Source organism: Leopardus geoffroyi, chromosome B2 (genome assembly GCF_018350155.1).
Source record: "Leopardus geoffroyi isolate Oge1 chromosome B2, O.geoffroyi_Oge1_pat1.0, whole genome shotgun sequence".
Lineage (NCBI taxonomy): Eukaryota > Metazoa > Chordata > Mammalia > Carnivora > Felidae > Leopardus > Leopardus geoffroyi.
This window is the reverse complement of record NC_059332.1, coordinates 84,292,920-84,313,179: the sequence shown is the minus strand read 5'-3', so window position 1 is coordinate 84,313,179 and position 20,260 is coordinate 84,292,920. Positions and strand designations below refer to the sequence as shown.

The 20,260-nt window shown below is 38.0% G+C and overlaps 1 pseudogene; it reads left to right on the top strand.

Annotated features, from left to right (window-relative positions):
- Positions 1-1,859: 1,859 nt before the first annotated feature.
- Positions 1,860-1,974, top strand: LOC123609988 (annotated as a pseudogene).
- The last annotated feature ends 18,286 nt before the right edge of the window (positions 1,975-20,260 follow it).

Below are 20,260 nucleotides of genomic sequence, written 5' to 3'. Positions count from 1 at the left end.
TGTTCAAAGCATATTGACTAAACCAAACTATGGAGCCTTCTCAGGGGGATCAGCAATGCCTCACAGCTCTCGACTTTTTTTTCAGATTACAGTTCCATATCTGATCAGCATAGTCTGACACATTACAATGGCTCTTTAAACTAGTCTATGTCACATGTTCAGCTTTATAGACCAGTTACAGACTTATACTGGTGCATCTTTTATCTAAAGGTCACATGACGATGAGCTAATAATTAAGTGATTCAATGGACTTCCTATACTACATAAGAACCACAGGCATCTTGTATTGTAGAACATTGGAATAGTCTCAAAAATTGACTTAAAAAGGTTTCTGGGTATATCTCCCTCAAGTCTTCCTCATTTACACACCTTAGTATATGACTTTGCCACCAAATAAAGCTGTGCTCAGAAATGGGTCATCTCTTTTCAGTCACTGCTTCCAAAAAGGATAAAATGATTAGATAGATTGATAGATAGATAGATAGATAGATAGAAATAGATTATAGAGATAGAGATAAAGAGATAGAGATATAGAGATAGAGATGATAGAGATAGAGATAGAGATAGAGATAGAGATAGATACAGATTTTGGAACTCCACCCTGACCATTATTGAGCATGGTACTTTTTACTTTCCCCTAATATCAACTCTGGGATATCTTGGTTTGTACAACCTTTATTTAATTCTTATTCAACCACCTAGATTATCTTAGAAGAGTGGCATAGTTACATTATAAAGATAATGACCACTTGGTTGAGTACATTGCTGACAGTAGCCCATACTGGCCAAAGTAAGGGAAATAACAGAGCTTTATAATTTTAATTAAATTGTTCTTATAACTTTTGTACCTGTCCCTTCAAAATTAAAACTGTGACTGTCAGGAGGGGATGATTGAGAAAAGGTAAAGTTACAGCTACTGTAATGAGATGCAAGTATTTCAGGCACTGGAGGAGAGCAACAAACTGTCACTTGGGCAAGATCATCTTAGACCCTTGGAAAGACGGATGGCAAAGGAACATTAATATTTCTTTTTTCCTATAGACCACTCCTAGAGCCTTCTTCAAGAAAAATCCTCTTGTGTATCTTTCCCAAGCTAATAAGCACTTAAATTTAATTGATTTCTGGGTCTGTAATTTCCTATAAGGAAGCTCTGGCCACCGTTTGATTGCCATTCATCTTAAAATTACCAAAAAGTCTATCAAAAGAGAAGGTGATAATCCTAGTCCCTATACTTCCCAGTAAAATTCTTGTAAACACCTTTAGTTATCTGTTTCATCCATATTTCCACTGCTGTAGCAGAGTGATTCTCTGGAATGGATGAAGGTTATCTGGCTGATGGTGTACATAAGACAGAGTGGAGTAACTGTCCTCAAACATTACCTACAAAAACAATGACTAGACTGAAGTATTCAAACTGAATTGAGAAACCTGAGACCTACCAGATGGCTAGGAGGCCACACTGGGCAATGTCAACTTGTGATCTTGGATGATATAGATTCCACTTTAGGAGCTCCAATAATTATAAATGGCTCCATCCTTTTAGGGACATCAAGAGTACTTTTGGGATTATAGGTCTTGTGTGGAAGCCAAGTATTACCTTATTTCTCTCCCATAAAATTATTATTGTCCTCTTAAGAGTAATCACAAGAGGTTTCCAAGTTAAAAAACACTCCCAGTGGGTAATGTAACCCTTAAATGACTGCATTGTATCTCCAAAATGAGCTACACCTAGTTGCTTGGGGAGCCTTCTAGAGGGGTAACTGATTTGCTACTTATACCAATGTCATAGTTTTCCCTACAATCTGAGTCATAGTAGGAAAAATTAGAATTAGAAAATTGTATTAGACAAGGTGATATAAGTGCTTGCTTCAGCAGCACATATACTAAAATTGGAATGATACAGCGAAGATTAGCATAGCCCCTGCACAAGGATGACACACAAGTTCATGAAGGAAAAAGTGACACAAAATTTCTCTTCGATATTAGTTGAGGTGATCAAAGATACCACCTCAGTCCTGGAATGTATTCAGGTTAACCTTAACTCAGTGGCCAGGCTTGTTATAGATGATATTGGTCATAAATTTTCTTCTTGCAGGGCAAGGTAGAGTCTGTGTGATTGCTGATATATCCTACTATACCTGGATTAGTGCCTTGATCCAGATGGGAAGGTCAAGGTGGAAACTTAAGGAGAAATACACCTGGATTTCTAAGGTAGATCGAGATGGTTTATAAGATTTGCTCACATGATTGGGTCTGGAACACTTGATGTTAATATTGAATATTGTCTTATCCTGCTGCTCAGAGTCCTATTGATAGTAACCTTATTAAATATAGTATGAGACAAATTTAACAGATTTGGTCCTAATCTCTATGAGTCATTGATCAATGCACCTAACAGAGTGGTGTACTAATAGGAAACTTTTCCAGTAGTCAAAAGAGTGTTGAATCAAGGGGTAAGTATAGTTGGAAGACAATTCTCCGTGGGTCCTGCATGTTTACAGTTCAATACAACAAAGATATTGTTTCTCTTTAGGGCAAAGATCAGTCAGGTTTACTGCCCATTATAAAAGATTCATTATTCCTATGGTTGGAAATCTACTCCTATAATACAACCACTATGTGTGAGCAGCCATTTCACCCTTTTAGCATTGCCCTGTGGGACACCAGCATAAAATGCCGATACTCTGACTACTACCATTGCTGTCAGTAATAAAATTCTTTGTGTCTTATTCAGGGGTGTCATGTCTTCTGCCATCACCCATGAAACTGTAGCAAGCTAACTTGGCACATAGGTAGGGTAAAGTTTCAGACCCTTCTAAGTTCTTGACAGCTGTATGACCAGTGCCTACTAATTATGATTTCAGTTACATTAAGAAGAGTGAATTTTAGCCTATAGATCTTGTAGCTAACATTTTCCAAGGATACTAGACTTTAAAATAGCTAAGTAAATAAATGAATGTGGTTATCTAGAACGTTATTCTGTATGTCCTGAGGGGAACTCTGGTTTCCACTAAGAGGATTTATGTTAATAATTTGGAGAAATTTATACAAAATATGGAAAATGCCCAATGACACAAATTGTTCTTTGATGTTTGCAGATAGTTTGAAGTCTATGGATTTTTTTATTTGAGAGCCCTTGGTCTAAAAAAGAACCTACTCCTCTGGAGTAGAGGATGAGTATGCTTCTTCTGGGCCAAGCTTCTGGCATCTCCTAGGAATAATCCAAATAGGTTACAATATCTTCTCACTGAATTCTAGGAAATACAACATACTGATAATCAGAACACTAGAATGCTTGGAGAAGATCTATTGCTATATAGATGGGTATGTATATATTGGTATATTCTAGATACGGAGTCATATGACTCAGATAAATTCCAAGAAATAGAAAATCGTTACCCATTTGGGGTGAGTTATATAACCATCCCTCTAGCATGAGTTGTTTAGCGAAACATAGCAAAGAATGGTCGGACAAACCTTAAGGAAATGTCTTCCTATAATTCCTTATTCTTACAGCAAAATGGATCGACACTTGTAATGTTAAAGTTCCTTTCAGAAATTGTGAGGTAAAGATGTACTTGGGAAAAAGTATTTAAAATTTTCTTCTTTGCGGGTATTAGAAAAAGGTACTGAGAGTAGGGAAAGGTTATTAGCTTGCTATTAGTCAATCCCTGCTGAGCACAGTAGAACATAAAATAGGAATAAAGAAAGGAAGTCAGCTCTCCAATCCCAGCTGCAGGCTGATGAATCAGTTAGTGATTAATTGTTGCTACTAGTAATTCAAATAATCATATTTCAGAAAGAGGGGAAAAAAGCATTTGATCTCTAAAATGCTTTTGCCTAAAAATGTAATTGCTGCAATAGTATTGGATGTCTTAAAAAGAGACATAAAATTCTTAATGTAAAACTAAAATGACCATGATTCCCAAGATTGACCTAACATCTGGCATTAGGTTTTGAAAACCCTCCTCTGACTGTCAAAACACTACCCCTCCTATTTTCTTATATACATATCTTTTAAGTAAAGTTTGCTTTATAGAGAAGACAGCATAATGTAGAATGCGAAACAATAACAAACTAATACACATTGTCTTAATTCCAGTAAAGCCAGTGAGTTCACATTTACGCCCCCCAAAATGGTGCTTATATTTTTAAAGTAATGTTAATGCCTTAATCAACAGACTTTATCATGTTCCAAATTCTAAATGTGTATGGCCCTATGCCAAGGATCTGGGGAGTCACTGCCTTCAAGTAGTTTACTCCTTAATTGTGAAGATATAGCATGTACTTAAAGTGTTACCAATCAGTATGGTGCAGATGAGTGCTATAGAAAGATTTCATGAAGTTATAAATTTGCATTTGGTGAGTACTTAACAAATTCAGGCCTTCTAGAAAGTTTTTTTTTTTAAACTAATCTCCACAATCATCCTGAGATGAAAGTATCATACCTATTTTATTTTATTTTACTTTATTTTATTAAGTTTATTTATTTATTTTGAGAGAGAGAGAAAGAGAGAGAGAAAGAGAGAAAGCAAGGGAGAGACAAAGAGAGGAAGAGAGAGAGAATCCCAAGCAGGCTCCACACTGTCAGCAAGTCAGAGGTCAGAAGTCTTCCTGAGGAAATGACACTTGAATAGATAAGGAAGTTAGCCAACCAAATGGGTAACAGTGATGGGCCATGAATATCAGAGAAAACTTCATTCCCAAACACTTCATAATATGTTGTAAGCGACATATCCAAAATCAAATTCACCATCCCACCTATATTGGTATCATTATAGAAAGCCCTTCTCACTACCTCTTTTGTCTGTATTACCATCTACCTTTAAAAACCAATTCATGGAGCGCCTAGGTGGGACAGTCGGTTAGGCTCAGGTCATGATCTCATGGTCTGTGAGCTCAAGCCCTGCATTAGGCTCTGTGCTGACAGCTCAGAGCCTGGAGCCTGCTTCAGATTCTGTGTCTTCCTCTCTCTCTTCCCCTCCCCCACTCATTCTCTCTCTCTCTCTCTCTCTCTCTCTCTCTCTCTTCCTCTCCCTCAAAAATAAATAAACATTAATTTTCTTAAAATCAATTCAGAAGCCATCTTCTCCACAAAGACCTACCTAACCTCTTTCCTCTGACCTACCATTCTCTTCTAGGTCATTACGGTCACATGCATTTTCCTTTTGTAAGAGCAACAAGTAAATGATGTGGCTTTTTTTCCCTCTGGCCTAATCCTCACACCGTTAAACTTAAAGCTCGTTTTCACCTCTGTAACTTCATAATATTCATCTTTTGGCGAAATGGCAGTGCTTTCTTGCCTCTAGTTACACTGTGCCCACCATTCTTTCTTTCATCCTTCTATTTAATCTCCCACTGGATCCCAGCTTAAGCACATCACCAAAATTTAGATTAAATCAAGAAAAAAGTTTTTGACCAATGGCCGCCTAATCTGTCACTGAAAAGTAGCAACAACATAAAGCTTTTATCAACCAGAAAATGTACCGTGCTTCCTTTGGGAAGGCAAACAAGACAGCAGACACAGAAGCCTCGCTCAAAGGAGGAAAAAGAAACTGAAGGATTTTAAGAGTAACACCTGTCAAATGGAGCAGTAATGTGTACTGTTTGACAAAATAGGCTGGTGACTGTCAAAATAAATAATAAACCTTCCAGCTCTGACTAATGACTGAACTACACTGGAAGACTTGAGGGAAGCATCCAACAAAATGCAAAATTGAGAGGAAAATTGGAACGGTCGGCACAGCCTCCTAGCAGCTCAATTTGAAATAATTTTGGAAAAACTCAAACCATTCACCAGGTTTCATGGCAGAGGGGGAAGTTCCAACAACTCTTCTGACCGAGCATTCCACTTTCGTTAGGAAATCACATCTCTTCTGATGGAGTGCCAAGAAGTTGCTCTCTGCTTTTTCAATACAGAAACAATCCTGCCGTGACTGTGGCATTCTCTGTGCAGACTTTCAGCTGACTGCCAATAATATCATCAGGAAGAGCAGCCAGAGCTGGACCCCTTTGTATGCAGAGTGGGGGCAAACAGCAGAAAAGGCAGGGATCCAAAGAAAGTCCATTTTAATACCTTTTCACTTGCATTGCTTCCCACTCAAAGCACCTATTTTCCTTTTCCCATGGCTCCTTAGAGGGGTCATCTTATTTTCCCTTTCCAACAAGCAAGATTTTCTAACATGATTATGAAGAAAACTGCCCGAGTGCCTGCTCATAATGTTCTGACCCTTACCAGGGGCAGTTTCATTTCAACAAATTGTTTCTTTAGAGACCCCAAAAAGCCTTGATAATTTCCTGCTCTAAAATTCAATAATAAATCACAAGTGGAAGAATATATCGTTAGTGGAGGAATTTTAAGCATCTCAAAAATATAGTTCCGCAAAAGCTGTCTTGCTTCAGAAATTATCCACTTATGTGTCAAGTTCTAAGTGGCAGAGGTGAGGACTGGTTTGTCCCTCTGCATGACTCCCTTAATTGTGCTTTTGTTCTCAGGAGAAGCTATTCTTTGGGCTCCCTAAGTCGAGGTGTTAGAGAAAAGAGAAAAAACACTAAACAGAGTATCTGTTTCTAAGGAGAGGCCCGTCTAGATATCATTTAGCCTATAGTAACATGGCTTGCTTTCTCACTTTATTTTATTTATTTATGTTCTTTCATTATTTATTTCTCCTTCATCTGTTTGATGCATTATATTGTCTTGACTCTGTTCCAAATATGTTTTTCACAAGGATTTGATTCTGTCATAAGTAAACAATTTTGGGATGCAAAATAAGCAAAATATCAAACCAAAAAACATACATTTAATATTTGTTCATTTCTAACCAAACATAACTGAAAAAATTTGTAATTACAAAAAAACATCCTAATCCTTTTGTTTGTTGGTTGGTTTTAAGCATGTCTTGGAGAGTGGTTCTAGTCTAAAACTGCATTTCTACATAATTTTGATTGCAATATTGATTAAAGCAAAAAAATCACGACATATTCAGATTGCATAATGGATATCTGAACTCAAGACCATTCCAGATATATGGGTAGCAAGTAGCTGTCTACATGTGTCATAACTGACATAAAAAGTTGGTTCCTTCAAATATCCATGACTCATAAATGGACAGGAATTAGGATGCCCTTGCTTCCTACCCAGTGATTTCAACATTCTAGGATAATTTGATTCACCAGCACATTTGGTTGATTCACCCTACTCTGATAGAGGATGATCCAACCCAGTCACCATCATGTCCAATGTATCCTGTACTTCTTGTAGCAATTATTCTGCTTGGCAGGACACTCTTCTCTAAAGCCTTCTCTGCTCATTATTCTTGCTGCCTCTGCAGGGTCAGTAATGTGTCTGCCAGTAAAGTGTTGTCTCCTTCCATTTCCTATTCCCATAACCACAAGGAGTAGAAGCAGTTCCCCGGTTGAGGAAAGAGCATTTGTCCATTAATAACCACACTAGTCTAGCAGCCAAATCCCTTGTTGATGCTCTGGTCATTTTTAACGTGGACTACTATAACCACATTCTGTGCTGTCTCCAAGGCTTTATTCTTCATTCCAGTTTAAAATGATCTGCATTCTGCAGATCGAATCATTTTCTAGATGGATTTAACTTATCCCCATGGGAAGGAAGAGCCTGGGCTTGGCAATGTTGCATATAGGGTGCATGGTGTGGAATGGGGAGACATGTGTCTAACAGAGGCATTTAAATACACAGTATGATGAAGGAGACCCAGCTTCATACTTCGTTGTTTTAGGTTGGGGGGGGGGTGGGTATTTCAAGGTTTTTTTTGCTTTTTGTTTTTTGCATTCCAGGAATCAGGAAATTGCAAATCTTATTACAAATTTATGGACTACATTTGACAAATTGTAGAAATTTGCTCTGCTTGTGTCTCACTTTATTATAAAGTATTGAAAAATATTTTGTGTAACTTTTGCAGGCTGAAAATGTCACCAAGGAGTACTGCCATGCCATTGTTTATGAACTTCTACTTTGAGGAAGCCAAATCAACAGAGAGAATTTTTAAGTTCCCTGAGCAATAGGTATATTGTCCAACATAATCTTCAGATAAGAGTAAAACTAAGGAATGTAAGATAATTATAGAGAAAGAATAACTGTTTGCTACCCTTGGAAACTCTGTTTAATTTCCTAGTATCCTAGACATTTTGAGGGCTTAGGTTTAGGAATTACTGAAGCCCTATAGGAAAAAGTTAATTCATTACCAAAAGGTGAGCCATTTCCCGTCTGCTCAATTGTAGAATCAGACTAAGTACTATTTTATCAAAGGAACATTGGCTGTCACCCAGCGTTAATCATTTTCAGAACAATTATGATTTACTTTAGACATAAGGCTGATGGATCTCTATTTCCAGATTCCATTTTGGCAACTTTGAGCCTTACCTCATATGTAAGATTATTGCTGAAAACAGTGCTTCTCCAAATTGTCCTCCTTCATTCATTTTGACTATCTTAAAAAAAAAATACAATTAATTACATTTCAGCTAGCAAGCCTATGTGACTGCCAATGCTAACTCAAACATTGTTTGCATATAATCCTACACAGATGTGGAGCCAATAGGGAGCTGGATGACTGTGTGCTTTTACACATCTTTTAGTTAAATTAAAAATCCAAAAGCTAAATCTTGTGTTCTGGGACAGCATGTGAATTTGACATTTCCTGGAGGTTATTAGAACCATAAACCAATGACTAGACTATATTCATCCATTTAAGTGGTTTGTGACTGAGAAAGACTAAATATTTACAAGGTCTTTCATCCTTGGACCCAATATAATGATTTCATCATTTTAATAGCTCTTTGCTCAAATGTGGTGGCATCCCACTTAAATTTTAGAGACATGCATTTCAAATAGTTTTGGTCTCATTAACCATTTGAGTAAGGCCCAAGAGTGACAAAATACACAGCAAGAGTTCAAGGCGTTGAAATCATGATTTTACTTTTGATTTATGTCTTCCCTCCTGATTCTTGCACTATTTACCAAACTTTCCTCAAAATGTTCAGATAAGAGGAGATATTTGTACACACACATTTGGTCAGAAGAAAATCACTAACCGATCTCAGGCATCGGCTTATAAATGCAGGGCTGTGCACACAAATGGGATCGGGCTCCTGGGTGTGAATGAGCCAGGACAAAACCATCACAGCCACTATAGAAGCAATTGAAGCAATGTGCCCCACTGACAGCTGCCTGAGCGACTTTGTCGTGTATAGGAAAACACAGGATTATCCCACAAAACCCATCATCTAGTCATTTGCCTTTCCTTTTAAGAGTTATAAAAATGCCTAAATGTTCTTTCTCTCAATATTTCCCTATCTATGTTCCTAAATCTTGCTGTTTTCTGGAAAGAAAAATGAGTTGGTTTTATTGGCTAATAATTATTTCCCCTCTTTCCTCTCATATATGCTGAAAACTTAATCTGGTTTATTTTCAACATAGAAATGTAGGAACAACATTAACTAGTTCCTTTTGCATTTGCCTCTATTAATCACAGGTTTTCCCTTATATTAATACTCATTCTTTTGCATGAAAGAAAAATAAAACATACCAACTGACATAGACATTATCAAAATAAATTTATGGTTACCTCCCCTAAAGTGCACAAAGGATATGATCTATTAGAACTTTTGTACTAAGACTTTTGGAATGCTCTGTTCATAGTAGTTGACCTCAACAATTATTTCATAAATCATTAACCTAAAGCACCTATCAAGAATGTTTTATAATACCTTGGTTGGATCATCTGTCAAGCAGTAGTTCTATGTCATGATGAGGTTAGAGTCAAAATGAAAGAAGGGATAAGAGGGTTTTTTTTGTTGTTGTTGTTTATAATATGCTGATCTTTAATGAATGTTCAAAGAAAATCATATACATGCAAAAGGGTAGTTTTTCTTTTTACCCCATAGCAGAGGGAAACACATACATGCTCACATGTGATTAAATGTAATGTTTATAAAACAAATGCCATAATATGCTGGAAAGATATTAAGCTGTAAGTAAAACAAAACAAAGCAAATATTTAAAACAAAGCGAAAGCTCTCAGTGATGTGTTGGCTTTAATACTCAATTTCCTTATCTGTTATATGGGAACAACATCTGCTGTGTAATACTTTACAAACTTATGGAAAGTATAAAATGAAACGATGTGCTTGAAATAACTATAAAAATAAAAATCAACACGTAAGAAAATGATATTAATTCACCGATAGTGTTGGCAAGTGAGGATGCATGAACAAGACCGTGTCTGCCTTCTAAGAGCTCTCCTGCATTGGAAGAATCAGACCCATAAAATGTAATGGGTAAAACAGTAGGGAGTGCTGAGCTGGCTTGGAACACACCAGAAATCTATGTAAAAGAGACGACATTTAGACTTGATATTGGAGGTAAATAAAGGGCTCTTCAAGTGGAGAAGAACGACAACAATATTTAGAGCCGAGGGAACAATATATATACATACAGATAGGCGGGAAAACTCACAATGCGTTCATCAAGCTCATGGCTGAGATGGGGGAACAGGAAGCCAGTGAGGGAACAGTTCTTGAAGAAAAAACTGATACATCAGAGTCATTTACATGTTAATTTCATGAGTCAAGCATTCATTGTCTAACTGATGGAAAGCTCTTGGATTTTTGTAGTGAAAAATGTATAATATGATGCATATTTTTGAAAAAAAATTAATCTCAAATTAATCGGCCACATGGACCTATTATGGAAAGAATTGGTAGACAGACTAGAGAGAAAAAAAATGGCTAGGCAGTTATTCAGAAAGAAAAGATAAACAGGGGTGCATGGGTGGCTCAGTTGGTTGAATGACTGATTCTTAATTATGACTTAGGTCATGATCCCAGGGTCGTGGGATTGAGCCCTGTGTCAGGCTCTGCACTGAATGTGGAGCCTGCTTGAGATTCTCTCTCTCTCTCTCTCTCTCTCTCTCGCTCGCTCTCTCGCTCTTTCTCTCCCCCTCTCTCTCTCCCTCTCCTTCTGCCCTTCCTTCCTGCTCTCATAGGCACTCTTTTTCTCTAAAATAAAAACATTTAAAAAAAGAAAAAAAAAAGAAAACATTAGCAATCTATGTTAATTTGGTTTGTTTTGCAAAAGATGAAGGAGAGATAAGTTGAGCAATAGAAATGTGGTAGAATTAGTAAGATCCGGGAACCACCTAGCGGTGGGTAGTAAAGGAGAGGTAGTGATATATTGGTGTATTAGGGATATCTGATATGTGAAATGGGTGTAATTCTCTAAGCACTTACTTAAAAGTCTACCAGTATGAAAGGTGTCCACTGCTCTAGTGTAGTTCTCCATGATGTTTGCCAATAAGTGGCTTATTCCCTATTTGACCCCTCTTCCCCCCAGAACATAAGACATTTAAAAAATATGTAGAGCAGATGTAGCTGGCAATCCCTTCCCTTCAGTAATTTCTGAGATGAGATATGGAAGATTTAGGGAAAATCCCACTGTGACTACCCCTTCTTATCCTGAACAGCACTCAGTTAAATCCTGGGATTTCGGCAGGGGTCTTTCCTACATGATTGGTGGAGTGGTTGTGAATCACCATGACATGCATCACCCGAGGGTGTCCTTTTTCTCCCAGTTCACTGATATACTTTGCTCAAGGGTGCAAATGTTCTTGATAGAAACTTACTTAACTCATCTCTTTCCCCGTGTTTGATGCATGGCCTTAAAATGCCTGTATCATTGCTGTCTGGACATCTTACACTCTAACCTCCAATGAGGCAGGAATTGAGCCTAATTAATTCCCATCTATAACATTCATCCCTGCCTCCTAAAAATATGGACATTTAATAAATGTTTTGGTGATAATGGAATAATTTATCTCTTCTAGGGTGCATCCCTTTCAACTGAAGCAAGAACAGCATACATTGTACTGGTTTAGGGAGGATAAATGTAATTCCATGACAATTAAAAATGATAGGAGGAGTAAAAACCCATCCATCTGCCTAATGACTAAATTTCAGTGGTGAAGAATTGATAATTCTAGTAGAATTTGTTAGTGGAAGAGTCTTTTATTTTAATACATTTTAGAAACTCAGGGGAGTATGACTACCCCTGCTAATACAGTTGTGTCAAGCCATTTATTTATTTATTTTTTAACATTTATTTATTTTTGAGACAGAGAGAGACAGAGCATGAACAGAGGAGGGGCAGAGAGAGAGGGAGACAGAATCGGAAGCAGGTTCCAGGCTCTGAGCCATCAGACCAGAGCCCGACGCGGGGCTCGAACTCAGGGACCACGAGATCGTGACCTGAGCTGAAGTCGGACGCTTAACCGACTGAGCCACCCAGGCGCCCCATGTCAAGCCATTTAAAGCAACCTCATTGAACTCAAGAAAAGGACAGGAACTGTGTTTTCACTTTATCACAAAAGAAATTGAGGCATGCAGGTGGCTCAGTCGGTTGAGCATCCAAGTCTTGATTTTGGCTCAGGTCATGATCCCATGGTTGTGGAATCAAGCCCCGTGTCAGCAGGGAGCTTGCTTACAATTCTGTCTCTCTCTCTCTCTCCCTCTCCCCCACTTGCAGGATCTCTCTCAAACAAATGAGAAAGAAATAAGTTCAAACTTTGTTCATATGTTTCCAATATTGTACACAAACAGACTTGAAGCCACACATATACATACGTATGCCTCTATATGTGGAATGTGTGTGTATATAGTCATGGCGAGCGTATATATGACTTAATATAGGATATATATGAATATCTCTTCCTTGAAAAATAATTATTTTTCTTAATGGTTTACTATTTGAAAAGATTTTTATATTCTATTTTCCAAATTAAAAGCTACTTGTCAACTGAAATAGATATACAGATCAATTAAAATAAACTTTTATTGATACAAACTTAAGAACTACGTCATTTTTATTGTTGTAGTAATTTTTGTATGGGTGTGTTTGTTTTTTATACCTACACAAATTGAACCATGCAGTTCCTAGAAAACTCTTTCTGGAAACTTGGTTGATTGGTTAAGGTTTCGTTTGATAGTCACATAATCAGCGCTACAAGCTTGGAATAAAAAGAAAAAAATCTAAAAGCAAAGCAAAAGGCAATTTCTCATTCTTACTAGAACATATTTCACAAATCTGTTCTATTTAGGTTAACATGTCTTGTAAAACAACAGGAAAATTAAGGTGCAGTGTAACTCTATGGCCTAGTCTACTGACTAATTTTTTCTTGTTCAGTTCCCAGAGTGGAGGAAATTGTATTGGTTATTTCAACAACTTAGAAAAACCATTACCTGCATATTTTCAAATCAAGCCTATTAAAGCACATTATTTCAAGTCAAGTCTATTAAAGCTACTATTGTGATCGTACTGTATTTGTCATCAACATATAATACAAATTCAATTTTATTCTTTTGCTCCAGCAGTTGTTGTGGCAGCTAGCAAGCTCTAAAAAGAAACAATATAATCAATTCACTAGTTTTTAGTATACATCAGAAATAGAATATTTAAAATTTCATTTATAGAATTTTAAATCATGGAGTTGATTTCATAGATAGTACTCAAATACGTAAGGGACACATTCTTATTTTAGAAAATGTAGTTCTCATTTTATCATTTATATTTATGTCCCAGTAAACTTGCTTTTTCCTTTGATTTAATTTTATCCACTGAAAAATTGCCTCTGATGTGTTTTGCATTTCTCCCCCTTCTCCAGATCTGTCCTTACATGTTTCACAACCAGCAGATTTACTCTGGTGCTGTTAGCAATTTCTGCCACAAGAAAAAGTTATGGGTTTTTTTTCCTGTGACTCCCTTGCAAAGGTTTAAGAGAAACTGAGCTATATTTCAGTTCAAACAGACATTTCTGTCTGGTTAAGTTACTTAGTTATTTCTTTTAAAATTTAATTTTGTGGCTCAAAATAAATAACCATTGTTACTTTATATTGGCATTTTGAGGCAAAGTTTCCTATTCCTAATAGTATTTTACTTGAGTTAACATTTTTTATTTATATACTTGATTTTTAAAGGTTTTCTGAATTTATAATTAGATTTATTATGTTGTCGAATAAAATAACTTCAAAAGTGTGTGTATCTAGTTTTATATTGCTAATCAATAGAAAAATAGCATTAGAAACCTAAAGTTTAATTTTCCCCCCGGGGGTCCTCTTTGGATCTACAGGCTGACACTGTGCCCCCTCTGACAGATAATTTGAATTACTTGGACTTTACTTTTCCTATCTGTGAAGGTAGGCTCGAAAGACTTGCACTTTAATGCCTTAAAACTCATGCTTATTAGGAAAAAGATATTGACTCCCTACTATGTTTCAACATTGGCAATACAAATGTTACCCAAATAAAATTAATAATAATAAGAAGAACTTACGAGCACTTTCTGGGTGACAGACATTGTGATGAGAGGCACGTGTCAGTAAGGATACATAGGCTACGCCGTAGCAAAAACAATTCTCAAATCATGGGCCGATGTCCACTGTGGGTCCCCTAAGCTAATGAAGGCCCCTTCTCAATAAGTATTTCCATAATAATTCCAGGAGGGGAAAGAAGTTACAGCAAATTTTAATTGGCTTGTCTTAAAGCTTCTGCATGAGACTCCCTTCTGTCCACCTTTCATGAGCCAAAGCAATTCACAAGGTCATGCCTAACTCCAGAGACAATAGAATGTGTAATCATACCAATGCCTCAAGGAGAAGAAACAGAACATAAGGACTTGAGGGTCTTCTTCAATTCACAAATCAGCTTCCCTAACAAACACCAGGACCGTCTGCCAGCTCTATCAAGCTTTACTCCCTTATCTTCCTTTATTTTTTTGGATGACTTGTAAATGTATGAAATTGTATTGTTTGCTTGTTTTGAAGATCTTGACATGGCTAGATATGGATACATGTATAGCTAGAAGGTGCTGTCTATCAGGGCAAGGACATTGTCCACTTTCCTTTCTTTTCCTCTTCTTTCCTTTCCTTTTTCTTTTTCTTTTCTCTTAACTCTATCACCAATACCTACCTTGGCACCTAACACATAACAAATACATCAATGATAAATACATGGATAAATAAATTCTCTCCACTTTACAAATAAGGAAACTAACTCTTAGCAGTTACATTAACTTAAGAAGACATAGGTATAAAATAGCAGAGCTGGAATTCAGAGCCCAGGTGTTTAAGCACTCAGTTGTATAGCTACTATGCTTGATAATGACATAGGCTAGTAGGAAACACACATGTAATTGTGAGGTAGCATGACAAATAACAAATATGTGTAAGAGAAACATATATGAATTACGATGGAATTATAAAGGGAGTAAAATCTATCACATGTAGCATTTTGAAGGTGATGAAAAATAGTAGAAAGGAAGATTTTATGGAGGAATACTATGCTGGATTTTGACTGAGATCTTGGAGATGTGTTTACTATTTTATGTAAAATTACTTCTTTGACTTTCTGCTATAACACAGGCATGTGTTAGCCACTAAGGATATAAAAGTACCCAAGGCAGAAAAAGCCTTTGCCCTTCTAGTGCCTCTAATCTCACGAGATATGTGCCAGTCACACACATACTGACAAAAATCATCCTTCAGTGAGGGACTAGCAGTCTTAGCTACAGCTTTTGGAAGAATAGGTGTGGGTAAGAAAGAGGAGTTTTCACCGGAGTGAAATGAGCAGATTGACAGGATCACAACCTGCAGAAAGGTCTTTGAGGGCCATGTACACCAGAGGCTGCCCTAGCACGTGACCGTGGAGCCAGATGACACAGGGTCTGAGTCTCTTCTTCCCTCTTTACTAAAGCATCCCCCACTGATAGTCGTCCACATTGCTTTTCTGGCAGAGTCAGAGGAAAAAAAAAAAAAAAAAAAGCTTGTCATAAGACAGACTTATGGCAAGAATCCAGAAAGAAACTACTTAAACTATCAGTCTTCTGCACTTAAAAGGCTATGAAATTTGACTCCTCCTAAATAAATGGGGGAAATATCATCTTATCAACAACATACATTGATTACCTACTGAGTTCAGGGCATGTTGGCTGAATTTTGGTTAAGGGACAGTGGATGATATGGGAATGGTAGATAATGATACATTTTAGACATTCTCAGCCCAAAATAAGCAGTAAAGGCACTAAGTCTGTTGACACTCAGAGGAAGGAGAGACATCTATGGGATACAGTGGATAGTGGGATGAGGCCAAAACAGCGGCACTTTCCAGGCAAGTGGGAGAAAGAGTTACCAAAGTGAGGAATTATATCATTGAGGATTATGCTTGGCTGCCTATAATAGAAAACCCCAAAGTAACAGTATCTTTAAAAGAGATAGGTTTTATTTATCTCTTACTAAAAAGCCCATAAATGCATAGTACAGTATGTCCTGATATTTTCCCAGGATCCTCTTTTCATTCTGTCATTGATTCTGGGGGGACAAAAAAATGATTGCATACTCAAAGGAATAATGGCTGAGAGTTAAATAAAGGAACTATTTACAAAGGTGTGAAATAGGTTAGGAGCAACAAAAGGGAATGTTGAAGGTCCCAAGGACTAGCAAGGGGTTTGGGCGGGGGTGTAGGGGGCAACACTATTCTCAGACTGTTTCAAGGAGTTTTAGCTGTGGCCATTAGGGAAAGGAGGTGTTGATCTAGAGAGGAAACACAACTACCGTGAAACCTCAGCTCAGCAGAGAGGAGGCAAAGGAAATAAAGTAGTAATCAATTTCCCATTGCCCTCCATTTCATTACTTCTCACTGGCCAAACACAACTAGAAGCTGCAGGTGCAAGGGGGCCCAGGATATACTTCTCAGAGCACACAGCAGGGTAAAAAGAGTAAAGAACTGAACTGGAAGAAAAAACAGAAAAATCAGCACAATTCATCCCTCCGCATTGTACCCCTTAGAATCTGTTCTTGTCTGCTTTTCCATTTTGGGCAACTTGCATCATAAACTCACTTGGTGTCCCATGATTAGGCAATTGGGGTTTATTTACCAAAACCCAGGTGTACACCAGGAGCTACTTTTCAAATGGAGAATAATCACTGGCAGAATAGGGCATGGATCTAATGTAAAACCCAAGTGGTCTCCATTGTTATTCTCATGTTCAGATGTGGCAGAGATCTCATAAAATATCTCTGTATACCACAGTCCCCTTCATCATTGTGCCTGCTGGGTTATAAGGTCCATATGTCAGGATGATTGCACTATAGCCCAGGCCTGCTGTGTAGCCTTCTCTTGCTTTGGGCCTTATTCAAAACTGCAGCCTTATACTCTACCTGGTAAATATATTAAAATAACATGCCTGGGGCGCCTGGGTGGCTCAGTCAGTTAAGTGTTCGAATTCAGTGCAGGTCATATTCTCGCTGTCCGTGAGTTCCAGCCCCACGTCGGGCTCTGTGCTGACAGCTCAAAGCCTGGAGCCTGCTTTGAATTCTGTGTCTCCCTCTATCTCAACCCCTTCCCCGCTCATGCTCTGTCTCTCTCTCACTTTCAGAAATAAACAAACATTAAAAAATAACATGCCCAGATATTTTATATATTTGCACCAAATTTTACAGAAGTAAATTAAGCATTTCTGCCTTTTTTCTCTTTGGAGGGTAGTAACAAGTGCAGCACCTTGTCTTTTACTTTAGGAAAGTATCCCCAGACATGCCTTCCTGACATGGACTTGGCAGGCCTTCATGTATCTCACTAAAGCAACTATGGTGCTTGTAACTTCCTTCTGACCAGCTTCAGTTAGCATAAGGCAATGAATCAGTGTGTAGGCTAATGGAATGCCACAAGTAAACAACAAAGTTTCCTCCATGTGAGATTAAGACAGAAAGCAAAAGATTTGTCATAGAATAAAAACAAAAAAAGGTAAATAGCACTGCTGTCCCCGATACATGAATGCACACTGTCTCTGATTATGTTAAGTAGCTGGCAGATAAGACAATGTTTTTAGGGTAATAGCATAGCATACCATGGTCAACGTTACTTTTCATTTGCTCCAGTGAACATATCATATCCAGAACATCTGATTAAAGTTGTTATAATCAACATTCACCACGATCCTTCTAATTTTTGCAGTAGTCAAGCAGGAAAGGCAAATGGGTATAAAATAGAAACATTTACTCTGTTATCTCTTAAGTTCTTAATGGTGTTGGCAGTATCCACCAAAAATGTGGTATTGCTTTTGATTGAGCATCACATCTTGGGGGGAGGATCCCATAAGAGGAAGTTGTATGGAACATTTCTATAATAATTAGCCACTGCTATAGAATTCCTTGGCTAATTAGAGTAATTGTGCCCACTATATCTCTGAAGGTTACCTGCCAACACTTGACCTCTGCCACTCTGGGATCCCTAATTCCACTGCAGCAGACCTCACTGTCTGCTCTAGCCTCATTCCATCGTATAGAGAACCAGTTAGTGTATGTTTGCTTCAAATAGTTCAGGACTAGGGAGTTAACAGGAGAAACAATCCCAGAGAATTTGGGGTAACATTGACTTTGCCAAGACTTTGTCTTTCACCTAATCTCCACTAGTCCCTGTTCCGTTCAGAGCCAGTATCTAATAATCACCTATGGTCTGGTTATTTGCTTTTTTTCAGTCACATTATTAAGGGATTAAGCCTCCAGAGAGGACTTGGAGGGAGACTCACAGTAAAGAGTTGAGGCCCTTTCCAAGAGTCTTTCCTCAAAAAGGGCTGGCCTTCCTGCCAATTAAGTCATTCTGGTCCATGAGATCATTTAGGTTTAGGATTGAGTAAGAGGCCATGAACCCCACTACACTACTTCAAGTCTTGTTTTTGCTCAGCAGACCTGGAATTTTTCCGCTTACCTAAGTCAAACAGCAATTAGGAGGCCGCTCAGCTACTTCATTCCCAGAGCCCTGGGAATAATTAGCCACTGCTCTAGACCTCTGTGGCTAATTATGGTAATTGTGCCCACTCTATCTCTAAAGGTTACGTGCGAACACCTGACCTCTACCACTCCGGTGTCCCATCTTTTCCACCAGGGAGCCTAATTCCATTGCAGCAGAGCTCACTGTCTTCTCTAGCCTACAGAGTACAACCCCGTTTCATGAATTCCAGTGATCCCCTCAGCGACATATTCCTTAATGCCTTAGTAAAGAGAATTTCCTGCCAGACGACAACTGTCTTGGTATAATAGCAGTCTTCTCCTGGAGGAGGCCCCAATTTATCTCTCTGTGCTATGCTTGGACTTAATTCTCATTTGGGACATGGAATCAATGAGGGACATTGGGAGTGCATACCAAAGAGAATACTTATGAAGTATCTGCCCCAGGTAACATCATTTGAAGTTTTGTTTCGTTTTGTTTTGTTTTGTTTGTTGTGGCTTTAATTCTTAATGTGGGAGAAGACTGGTTCTCTTAGACAGGAATAAGTAGTTGGGAGAGGCAGAATGGTAGGAGGGGTTCCTCCATTAGAAAGGTATGTTCAGACAGGGGTACATCAGTGGCTCAGTTGATTAAGCGTCCAACTCTTGATGTCCCCTCAGGTCTTGGTCTCAGGGTCGTGAGTTCAAGCCCTGCACTGGCTGGGAAGCCTACTTTTAAAAAAAGGAAGAATATTTGGACAGATTCGAGGATTCAAATTCTCAGCCTTATGTGTGTCTGTTTGACCCCAAGGCATATCTGTGGGACCTGTTTTTTTCTAACCACCCCTCTTAAGTTACCATAAGAGACCTGGTGGGAATGTGCACTGGAGTTTTGCAAGTCTGCAACTTTCACCATCAGGCTTTATCCCTGTTCACATAGTGTCTAAATACTGATTAGAGTTTTGAAACATACTGGCCCTCCAGGATGTTAGTGAAAATGAATGTGCTACGGTAAGATAGACTTGAGTTCAAATCCTTCTTCTTTTAGAATGGCTAGCTGTCTAACTAGTTACTTAACTATCTGGGCCTCGTTGGTTTTAATGTTAAAATTAGAGCACTGTTTTTTATCCATGGTAAGTGTAAGGAGTAAACAAGAGGACCCATGTAATGTTTCTCGTGAAAGTAGTGCCCTATGAATTCCTGAACTCTCCCCCATTCCATCCTTCCCTTTATTTTCCTTTTTCTCCTTTCTTTTACTTCCTTCAGTGTGACTTCACAGACCGCTACTGCTGCAGTCCCCGACCTACCTCAAGAATTCACAACTTTCTAAATTCCCTGCCTTATAAAAAAAATATAAAAATGTTGGAGACACCATTGTATGTCCTTGTGGTGTCACCAAACAGGGAAAACATTATTAGAGAAAGTATTAAGAAAGCATTGTGAACATCTTTGGAAAACAATAAAACTCAAATATTTATGC